This window comes from Saccopteryx bilineata, chromosome 4 (genome assembly GCF_036850765.1).
Source record: "Saccopteryx bilineata isolate mSacBil1 chromosome 4, mSacBil1_pri_phased_curated, whole genome shotgun sequence".
In the NCBI taxonomy this organism is placed as follows: Eukaryota; Metazoa; Chordata; class Mammalia; order Chiroptera; family Emballonuridae; genus Saccopteryx; species Saccopteryx bilineata.
The window spans coordinates 5141028-5149985 of NC_089493.1; the positions used below are offsets into that span (position 1 = coordinate 5141028).

The following is an 8958-nucleotide window of genomic DNA, read 5'->3' on the forward strand; positions in this document are numbered from 1 at the left end:
TATACATGCACTCATAATCTCATCAATATCCACAGACATACAAGGTGAATTAGATGTCTGAATGGTATGAATAGCTGTTCATGTGCTCATTGCTCTCAGAACTAACTAGATGACATTTTCTTGTTTTTAATAAGCAACCAGCACCTCGCAAACAATGAACAACAACACTGACTTCTAGTTACTTATTTCTATATGCTCCTTAGCCAAATAAGTATCCAACTTAATCAATTTATGTTGGAACTGAGTGCATCGGAAATATATTAATAGTGAATACACTACACACTCTCATAGTAAGGCCACAGGTGGCTCTCATCTTCATTTATTTATTTAACCATTTATAAATTCAGTTATAGTTTAATAGTCTTGACCTAAACACCTTAGTAGACTAAGAGCAAGTCCCAAATGTCACTAACTTCTGCTGTAAGCTTGTTTATCACACAGGCTTAACTAGGTCTCTGATCTCAGAGTTACAGGGTTTTATCAAAATCCTTGATTCAGGGACCACAGAATGTTCATCACTGGTCCAAACCCGGCACCCTTTTTTTCATTCATGTATACCTTTGTTTATTAATTACCTCATTAAGTCACTAATAATAACAATGTTAATATACACGAATCAAAAAACCTGAAAACAAAATCCCAGAGTATTACTTTATTAAACTATATCTATAGGCTTCTTTCTCATAAACCTAAGAAACTACCTCTTCTTCACAATGAAGCTTAGTGTCATACACATAGTTTATCAACTTTGCTTCACATCAATCCCATATTTATTCTCTGTCTACATTTACCCTTCTTTTATCTAATTTTCTGTGTTTTAAAGATGGTACATGGAGCAGCCAGCCTCCAAAATGGCTCCCAGCAATCCCCAACTGCTGGTATCCATAGCCTTGTGTCATTTCCTACATTAAATTGTGCCTGCCTCTGTTACCAACAGAATCCCAACGGCAGTGATGGTGTGTGACTGCTGCGTTCAGAATGTGAATAAAGATGCCCAGGCTTCCACCTTCCGCTCACTTGGAGTAACCGCTTGAGGGGAAGTCAGCTGACATGTTGTGAGGATACTCAAGCAGTTCTGAGGAGGGCCATGAGGGCATTGTGGCCTCCCACCAAAATCTGCACCATGTTTCCAGCCACATGAGTAGGCAGTGGAAGCAGAGCCTCCAGCCCCAAACTTTCCGGTGACTGCCGTTCAACCTGCCATTTTGTCTGCAACCACACAACAGACCCTCAGCCCAAAATGCCCAGTAACTTCTCCTGGATTTTTACCCCAAAGAAACTGTGACAGAGAACAAGTGTTTCCTGTTGTTTAAAACCACTACCTCATAGGGTAATTTGTTACACAGCTATAGATAACTAATACAATATGATGATCAGTCAACTACCATCATGTCTCACAATGTATTATTATCTTCCCTTTCCTCTCTGCTCTCCTTTGGAGGAGTAAATATAAATGTTTAAATTAACCACGGTACGAAATAAAATACTCTATTAGAAACAGACAATTGTTAAAAAGCCCTTCCTTCATTCTTTCTAAGAGACCTTGGTTGCACTGAATTGGATTGATCATAAACATTTCACTAATTGCCATTATTGGTCCCTGTGTGGCATCCTTGACTTTATTTACGTATTTAGTACTTATTCCTTTGACATAATATCACAAGGAACAAACCATCTAAACCAAGGATTTAATTTGAGTTTTCAGTATTATCTACTATACTCTCTAGGCTCCTTGCCACAGAAGTAAAACCTAAAAATTTTATTAGTATTGCATCAGCTATAATTTCCATTCTGTAAAGTAAAATGCACACTTTACAAATAATGAAGCAGGACACATGACTTTTTTCTAATGGACTGGAGCCATCAGGTAATATATTAATCTTAAGTTTTGTTCCCTATCATGTTCTCATTATTAGCTTGAGAATGACTACTTTTTATGCACTGACATATTTACTGCTTAATTGTTAATTAGTGTCATAAACACTGTTAAATAAACATAACTAGTACTATCCATCTGTGTACTTACTCCCTAACCACACTGCGCACAGCCTCATTAATCTTTTTTAAGGACCATGTTCACGAATTGCTTAGAGTGTGCCATGAAGGATTAGCCCAAGATTTACCTTAATTAATACATTTACTGACTCACTCATGTTTCTCTCATTTAATTATCCAAGGGATAATTTGATCATTTATTCATTTCTTTTTAACGAAAAAGAGTAAACCCTGCCAGCAATCCAGAATCGAAATACTATTTCATGCAACTGCTGACAAGCCCTTTGTCCAAACAGAGATAAGTCTATAGATTTCTTTTCCTTCATCTAAAATGATTTAATCATTATCTTTGCTCCAGGACACCTATCCTTCACTGACCCGTGTTCTGCCTTCATTTATTTCTTAAATCAAATGTATTGGGGTGACACTAGTTAATAAGATGATATAGTGTATAATTCGATGACACATCTGTACATGGCATCCTGTGCTCACCTCCTTATATTTGACCCTCCACCCCCAACCTCTCCCTTTGATAATGAGGTTTCTTTTTCTTGTTTGTTCTTTGTTTTCACAATTTTATATCCCACACGAGTGAAATCAACATGGGTTTTTACTTTTTCTGTCTGACTTCTATCGCTTAGCACATTATTCTCAAGATCTACATGGTGTCACGATTGGCAATACTTCATCTTTTCTTATAGTTGAGGAGTCTTCAATTGTATATATCTACCACATATTCATCCAAACATTTATTAAAAGATACTTCTTTTAAAGAACTGACCAGAATAGAAACTCCTTCATTCATTCATTCACTTTTTTTTTTTACAGAGACAGAGAGAGAATCAGAGAGAGAGAGAGAGATAGGAACAGACAAACGGACAGATGGGAAGCATCAATCATTAGTTTTTCGTTGAGACACCTTAGTTGTTCATTGATTGCTTTCTCATATGTGCCTTGACCATGGGCCTTCAGCAGACCGAGTAACCCCTTGCTCGAGCCAGCAACCTTGGGTCCAAGCTGGTGAGCTTTTGCTCAAACCAGATGAGCCCGTGCTCAAGCTGGGGACCTCAGGGTCTCGAACCTGGGTCCTCCACATCCCAGTCCGACGCTCTATCCACTGTGCCACTGCCTGGTCAGGCCATTCATTCACTTTTAATAATAAATTGAAAAGAAATGCAAGCCAAGACACACATTGACTAAGTCTAGTATCTGTCCATACGCTCACTGTCCACAGATACAACCTGCTAGAGCCATTTTTGTTTTTCAGTTATAGCCAGTAAACAGAACTGTTGGGTTCATACCTACCATCACATTCTTAACATTAGTCTATGCTTGGTCTTTCTTCCATTAGGCATTATTTAAACAATAATTTTTCATGTAAATGACTTGTTTCTTTTTTAAATAAAACCAAAAACCAGCAAACCACCACCAATCCAAAACACAGCCTCTCATGGAATAGGATATATCCTTTATGAGGAAACAGTAAGAGACTCAGTCGGTTTAGGTTCTGAAACTCGGTACTTCAGGAAACGAGAGAATTAATAATCAGCCTTGCTTCCCTGCAGACCTGCGTGACTGTCCATCACGCACCGACACGTCTTCACTCTTGCATTGCTTCGCTTGGGAGACATCTCACAAACACGGAGCACTGCAGCTGAGAACTAGATTTACTAGATTTTTACTACTCCTAACGTTTGCGGTCAGCCCCTCTCCCTCACAGGAAATAACTAAACCTTTTCTTAGACTGGAGCTGTGTTAGAGTTTAATCAAAACCTTTGGCTCATACATCTCAGAATATTTATCATTGGTCTAGACTGGACATCTTTTCTTCCCCTGTATTTATGCATTATTTATTCCTTTACTCATCAATTCACTAATAATACAATCAAATCTCATGAACCAAAAAGCCCAAGAACCATATGCTTAAATACCACGAATAGCTGTCCAAATGCCCATATCCCATCTCTGAATAGATGAGGGCACGTTTTGCAATGTGTAGGTGTGCACATGCACGTGTGTACGCATGCGTGGCATACCTTTTTGCACATATAAATCAACATCTTTGCTTCGTATCAACTCCATTGGCCCATGCTTTCATTTATAGGTGGCTCAATGAATAATAATTTTGTATCATAACCTTACTTCAAACTAGAACCCCAACAATTTTGTCTATCTTCCTCTAATTCCCTCAGGGAATTAGCCTAAATTTTTAATCAGAAGAGAAGCACTTAAAAGCACTTAAATAAAGCACAGCGTGAGGTAGGCCTAAAGATGAATGGGATATCTTTCATCTTTCTTACAGGATTTTAGTAGTATTGATTCAGATTAACCACAAATCCCAATTCGGGCCTATGCTGGTGTTATTTGGTTTTATTTACTAATATGTTCATTTATTGCTTTGAAAAATTGAAGTAACACCCAGAAACCAACCTCACAACCCAAGAACATAAATTCTGGTTACTTACATAAATCTCTTCTCTCCTTACCCAAGAACTTTATCACCAGAGAGTGATGAGGTCATTCGTGGTGTGTTCGCATGGAAAAAATGCAAAAGTGCAAGAGAAAGAAAGAGTCAGTAATTAGATATTTTTTGATGAAAGCTAGTCTTGCAGTATCAGGTCAGTTATAAACTTGGTTCATTCCATAATCTTGTCATACAGGCCGTATTTAATTGGCTTATTTAATTTTTATTTTTAAATAATACAATGGGCACCAACTTGAGAAGAAGAATCATTATCGGTCATAAGTATCTGTCTACATCAGTGGTAGTCAACCTGGTCCCTACCGCCCACTAGTGGGCGTTCCAGCTTTCATGGTGGGTGGTAGTGGAGCAACCAAAGTATAAATAAAAAGATAGATTTAACTATAGTAAGTTGTTTGATAAAGATTTATTCTGCCACACAGCGAAAATCTGACATAAAGTACTTGGTAAGTAATTATTATTATATGCTTTAACTTGCTGTAACTCTGCTTTATAAATTTTATAAAGTAAAGTTACTTCCCTACTTTATAAATCACCATGACTGTGGAACTGGTGGCGGTTAGAAAATTTTACTACCAACAGAGATACAAAGTGGGCAGTAGGTATAAAAAGGCTGCCTGTCCCTGGCCTACATACTCCCTATTCATAAAAGTCACAGCTCAGTGATTGCTTTTGTGAACCTCACTTGTGCAAAATTGAATAAATGTAAGTCTTTGATGGCATATTCTCCCCAACAATGCACAAATTTTTCTGAGTTATATGTCTAGTGATTATTTACTCGTGTATATAATTAGGCATGAAGTAAGTTAATTTTTCTAAAGAATTTCTCTGTGCAAGTTCCAATGTGTACTCTCACCAAAGCAGGGGCACACCTAGAAGGTCCATTTTCCTGAAAAACATTTGAGTAATCACCACCTTTGGTTCATAACATGTGTTCCTCATTGGTTCTTTTAATAACTAATCTATATAAAAATGCACTCCTTCATTCCATTATAACAGTGGTCGGCAAACTCATTAGTCAACAGAGCCAAATATCAATAGTACAATGACTGAAATTTCTTTCGAGAGCTTAATTTTTTTAAACTTAAACTATGTAGGTAGGTACATTCCTTACTGAGGTAGCGCCCGCATGTGGTATTTTGTGGAAGAGCCACACTCAAGGGGCCAAAGAGCCGCATGTGGCTCGTGAGCCACAGTTTGCCGACCAGGGCCCTATAACATATCAATGAAAACCAAGATATTGAACAAGAGCATTGGATACCCTGTCTACATGCTCATGGCCATATACATAACTGATCTGTTAATATTTTTAAGGAAAACTCAGTGAATAGGATTAGACTAATTGTAACACTTGTCATATAACACATTCTCAATACTGGTTCATATTTGGCCTTCTCTCAATAAGACAATTATTTAAGCAATTGTTTATTCATGTGAACTTATTTTTATCCTTTTGTAATAAAAACAATCCACCAAATAATCAAAGCAACAACACAGACTCTTAAGTATATCTGTCCATCTTGTGGACAAGGTTCAGAGCTTTGATATATTCGTCTATGAAGCCCAGTGTTTCAAACATGCACTAATTAAAATACCTAATTTCATATTAGTCCATGGGTGTTCCTCCCTATTTTCATTCATATACATATGTCTTTAATCGTTCATGTGCTCACTTCCCAAAGACTTGACCTTATCTCTCTGCAATAGTCTGCCTCACATTACCAGATAGGGGGATTAATCACAGTTTGGGATTCAGACCCAATCCCCACTCCAAGAGTCATCACTGACCCAAGTTTTGCATTCTTTTTTTTCAGTCCTTTATCTCTTTATTGATTCATCCACTGATTCAGTAAAAATATATTCAGTGCATATGAATCACAACATCTCAAAAATAAGATTCTTGAATATTACTAAGATCTATCCATATGCTCATTTCCCATGGAGTTTATACCTCAGATCCCTGTTTGCAATGTAAGTGCTCCCTGTCACTGAGACCTTCCAAAGAGAAAAATGTTGAAATCAACTGTATATAAATACGAAAGAGAACAGCAAACATCTCTGGAAACAGATGAAGTATCTTTCATCCTTTTATAAGGAGTCATCAGTTATGCAGAATTGACTTAATCATCATTAACTGGTCTAACCATCATTGTGGTTCATAAGCTATTCCCATTATTGTATAGCTTTCTTTAATTTATTAAGGATGTACAGCATTCTTTAATTTTATACTTTTATGTAGCTATTTATCCACTGAAATGTTTCAGTGAACACCCATCAACAAGTTCCCGGTTCCCCTAACCAAGTAAGTAAACTTCAAATGTTACTCTTCTCGGTATTTATGCTACTTAAACACAAAGCTGTCAGCCAAAATCTTCATCATTAGATTTGATTAAGTCAACTTTGCTGTGTATTTAACTCTAAGGAAAAATGCAGGCTTTAAAAATAATTTTTTAAAAAACCTAATTTTAAGAATTTTTAAAGGATAGGAAATGTAATAAATTAGACATAAAACTTACTTGATTTCATTAGTGCAAGAATATCACCACTTTTACTTACTAAATTATTTAATTTTAAACAATATACTGAACATCATTGAATCTACCACCTAATCCACAAGTCAGACTCTGACTATTGTAAGTATGTGCAAATGTATTAACATAGGTAATGTCTCAATTGTCTCTTTTAATGGATCTTGTATTGACTGGATAAAGGGAAATCCTTTTTTCATGGCATATGCTTAACAATGGCCTATACCTAACGCTATTTAATGTAGTCATTCATTCATTCACTCACACATTTAACCACCCAGCGAATAATTTTATCAATTGTTCATTACATAAAGAAGAGGCAAAATGGTGAAAGGGCAACAACCCAGAACTACAATGTGTACCATTATGTGCAGCTGTCTACATACACATTTTGCATAATGGAAAAACCCTGGGTTTTTAAAAAATATGGATGTCAGCTGTGTAAAACAAGCTAACCATTATCCTTATTTCAAAATAAGGCTCCTCGTGGCTATGTGCTTTTCATCTTTTAAATAAAATATGAATCGATTCATTCACTTATAATATATAATTATGTCATTATTATAATTATACATAATTGGACAAAAACTTTGATAGTCTTAGTGTGTGACCCTACGCTCACGGTAAGCCACCTTAAACTAACCATCCTTGTCATAGGACATATTCTCATCACTGGTCCATGATTGTTCTGTTTTTCAATTAGATAATTAACTATTTATTTATGCACACATTTTGCCCCTTTCTTAATAAAATAAACAACCAGCAACCCACCATCAATCCATAATAACAAAAACATTCAATCTCAGGCATACCCGTCTGTTCGCTCCCTTCTGAATGGGAGAAACCTTGACCTGCTCCTTTTCCCAGAATTCAGTACTTTCGAAATGTTTCAAAACATAGTTTTACAATTGAACAATGCATGACGTTCCTGGTATTCACTCACTCTTTCGTTTCTTTCCTTACTCACTATTTCATTTAGTATAAAAATAAAACCCATACTCAAAGAACATAAAGCCCAAGTAAAGGATCCTGAATTCCCCTTTCTTATAACACAAGCACGTTTACACAGAAGAAATAATCACGGATCATCTTGTAAGGACCTCAAAGCTAGAGAGTTTGGTTAAAATCCCTAATTCAAATACCTCCGGATACTCCTCATTTTTCCTTGGTGCCCTTCTGGGTTGCACATATTGACTGGTCAACAGCTGTGCTTCATCTCAACACCATGTTCATGGGACTTCGCTGGTCTCTTTCATATGTCCATGAACAAGTACCAGCCCTGGCCTTCCCTCACAACCGAAACAATGTAACTTTCTTACATCTTCCCAGGTTCTCCATCCCCAACAAGTAAACTACCTTCATCTTCACCAAGGAAGGAATGTCTAAATACTCTCTGGGGCCAAACTAGAATGACTACTTCGTGGCCCTAGAAGAGATGAACAGTGAACCTTGGTTCATAACATCTCCCCATCCTTGGTCAATGCTTGGTGTTTTTGACTTCAGATTTTTTTAATAAAAATATTATTGACCAAGGATGAGAATATGTTATGAACCAAGGTCTGAGATATATCTCCAGTTATTTAAAATAATTCCTTTAAAATCCATGAACAAACTCCCAAACTGAGAACACGAATGTAAGCAGTTATACTTATACTGGCCTCTAATCTATTTGCCCACAGAAGCAACAACTAAGGCCGGGACTATTAGAGAATGATTGACTTGGCGGCAGTGTGCTCATGCTGTAAAGGACGAAGCCAGTTGTAAACAGCTTGCCTTAGACGTTTCTGAAGGGATGTTGACTTTTGTCCTGCCAGGTCAATCATCAGCCTGGATCACACCACATTCTCATTAGTGGTGCAGAAAGGACCCACACTCCTTTTTAGTTATCAGCTTGTTGTATTTACTTCTTATTTCTTTCATTGAATTTATTGGGATACAGGTTCAGGTGCGCAA

At 36.9% G+C, this 8958-nt stretch overlaps 1 non-coding gene across 1 annotated transcript; it reads right to left on the reverse strand.

Moving 5' to 3' along the window:
• Window positions 1–454: 454 nt before the first annotated feature.
• LOC136337078 (small nucleolar RNA SNORD113/SNORD114 family) lies at window positions 455–526 on the reverse strand. Its single transcript, XR_010731791.1, has one exon. It is a non-coding gene; the product is annotated as a small nucleolar RNA SNORD113/SNORD114 family (small nucleolar RNA).
• Window positions 527–8958: the final 8432 nt, after the last annotated feature.